This window comes from Protobothrops mucrosquamatus, unplaced genomic scaffold, assembly GCF_001527695.2.
Source record: "Protobothrops mucrosquamatus isolate PMUCROS unplaced genomic scaffold, P.Mucros_1.0 scaffold8911, whole genome shotgun sequence".
Classification (NCBI taxonomy): Eukaryota; Metazoa; Chordata; class Lepidosauria; order Squamata; family Viperidae; genus Protobothrops; species Protobothrops mucrosquamatus.
The window spans coordinates 1-3,174 of record NW_015394704.1 but is presented as its reverse complement, the minus strand read 5'-3'; positions in this window follow the sequence as shown (position 1 = coordinate 3,174).

The window sequence follows — 3,174 nt, the reverse complement described above, 5'->3', positions numbered from 1 at the left end:
CTTCCTCCAAGTGTTGAATGCCCAGCTCTAGAAGGGGTTTCTCTTTGTCTGCTGGAATACAAATCCTAACCTTCAAGCAATTGGGAGGAAACCTCTCCCAGGAGCTCCTCCGTCCATCCCAGAAGTCTGGGATCTTAGGAATGGGGATCTCGTGCCTCTTCTTAGCTGCACTTCAGCTCTTTGAGGACTTGTAATAGCAAGTGGCAATGACTCAAATTTGAGTGTTCTCGCCACGTTAGGGTAGGCAAATTGTTTTTACTTTTTCTGACGTTTGGAGTGGATTGCTCAGGATCTACTTTTCCAGTAGATGCTCAAATATTCATGTTGCCCTGCACTCTGGATATATTTTCATGTGATGATCTTCTGGATTTCCTTAAAAGGGACAGTCTGTCTTATTTTCTTCTTTTCACTTTCAGTTATACTTCCCCAGAAATGTTTCATTCAACCACAAGTAGGAAAGTGCACGACTCCTGCTGCTCGCTTTTATTTCGACACAATAACTGGGAAGTGTACGTTGTTTGTTTATAGTGGATGCGGAGGGAATGAAAACAACTTCTTAACTTCGAAGGAATGCCTAAAAGAATGCAAACCTACTGGTAGGAAAGTTTTACAATCTAGGTCCTGAACTAGTATTAGGGAAACTGGAGCTCATCATTGGGATCAATCAGTAATCATTTAGAAAGTTAAAAATACTCTCAAAAATTCATAACTAATTGCCCTAAAAGTAGCCTTTTGTTTTTATGGTTTTCTCTATCTACTGTTGACAACTTGATTTTCATTGTCTCCTTTCCAGGGTAACACTGACTACAATTCTTGATTGGATTGATAGAATCCTTTGAGAGGGGCTGGATTCAGCAGCTGAGGAAAGAATCCAAACTTCCATGGAGTCTCCCACTGAAACACTTTCCATGCATTGAATTCTAAGCATTCTCTTAAATAAACATACAAATGCTTTGACATGCTAATACGCAGTTTCTGAAATACTATTTGCACTGCTCCTTTTAGTCTATCATGCCATTGACAACATTGCAAACAGGACACCCCAATACAGAATATTTAGTGAATATATCAGATAGAGAGAATATTCATAAACATCTTATGGGAATAGAGAATGCCGAGCATCTGATCTGGCAGGAATATTTGCTTGGCCTTCCTCCTACACAGTCAACCCTTTTGAGATGGGTCAGGAACTCTACCCTATGATTGAAGGATAGTGAGAAGGATTGATGTGTGTCTAAGGTTGCAAAAAATGTAAGGTACTTCCTTTTCTCTTTCCACATGTCTTTAATTTATTAAATGCAACATTGTTACACTAAGCTGTTTTCTTCAGCACTGTTTAACCAGTATGAGGATACGTAGTTACTCATGGTCCCTACATATCTACTCATTATTCAAATCATATGAATGTCCAGCTGCATTTCCTACAATGCAGCAATCCCCAATATTTCTGGCTCTGCGGACCAGTAGGGTTATCGGCAGCTACGGTTATGGGGGAGAAGGGATGGTTTTTGTACAAGCAGCAGGAGTGGAGTTTCGTCCATTCGCCCATTGCTTGCGCGGCCCGGTTGTCAATGGTTGGGGACTCCTGCAATAGTGCATATAAAAAGTGGCTTCACTGAGCAAGCATCAGACCCTTGTGTTCAACTGCATGTTCATTCAGGCTTGCTCACTCTGTTTTAGGTTGCCTCTAACCAAAATTTAGGTACCTTTTCCAATCAAACACAGAGTTGTGTATATCCACAACATCATCTCCCTCCACACCAATGAATGATGATATTAAATAGACTAGATAGTGGAAAGTCCCCTTCCCATATGTTAGATTGACTTTAAAAAAACTGTTGCCTGGAATGGATGACCAGAGATGCATTATTCCTAATCACATCTTACTTTTGGGATTAGCATAAAGAACAGTATGAACATTGCTTGGAGGATTGCTCCATTTTCATGGAAGGCATTTAGTTAAATGAGGAGGGACACGTTGGAGATGAGGGTATAACTCAAATTTTGGGAAGCTGATATTTATGAAAGACAAATGCTAAACCAAATATATGAACAAACCCCTTCCTTCCTTCCTTCCTTCCTTCCTTCCTTCCTTCCTTCCTTCCTTCCTTCCTTCTTTCTCACCTGACATCATTATAATGGGGGGAGCAGGTCATGTTCAACTTGCAGATCCACTGCACTCCCATTTTTTTTATTTCTAACAAAAATAAAGATGTTTCTTAAATTTAAAAAACCAAACATGTAAGAATGTAAAAACTGAAATTTTCAAAGGAATAACATTATGTGCAGAAAAGGAAAAAGGTAGGACAAATACATAAAAGACAAAAAGAACGGGAATGAATCTGTAAGAACGGCCTTGCAGATCTTCTCAATGAATTTGGGACATGTAATGCTTTGGGAGTCAGGAATAGATGTGCATGTTCTATAATTGGTATAATGTTTTCACGATCAATATTTGAATGAACACACCTTTCCTTGGCTACTACTGGCCTTGCAGGAGTTAGGTGATAATCAAGATGAGCAGGAAGAGTTCATCTACGGGGTGGAGGAAGCCTCGGGAAGAGCAAGAGCCGAAGTAAGGGGAAACGCATCTGCTCCTTCCACATCAGGCACCAAGATGTGAGTATAAACCACAGATTCCCAAGGGAGGGGCAGCTGTCACGTAAATGGGAGGAGATAATATAGGGCCCCTACTAGTGATCTTGAGAATTGGGGGAGGGAGTGGAACAATACACATACATTTTAGAAGAGTTTGCAGTCTAGAGTTAATCAGTTGAGATGGACTGCTATAGAAATTAAAGAAACAAACAAATAAAAATAATAAATTTTCCCTCTCATAGCCCTCAACTTGTTTCCCATGGGAATTTGGGAGAAGGGGAGTGAGAGTGTTGTAATGGTACATCGGAATGATCTTGGAAAATGAGAGAAAAAAAAATGCTACCTAGCTAAGGATCAGATAAATGCTAGGGAAAGCCGGAGACTTCCGGTGGCAGGCGATTTCGTCGGTCGCAGCTGTTTGCTGCCTCCCGCCTGTTTTGCGTAAAAGCCGGTTTGACAGCTAGCATCTGCTGTCAAACGGCTTGATACCTTTCCCCTGGGCATAAGGGGATAGGTGAGCTGCCCGGGGTAGGAGTTGAGTTCCCGAGTCGTCCTATATGGACGATGTAGGCGAGA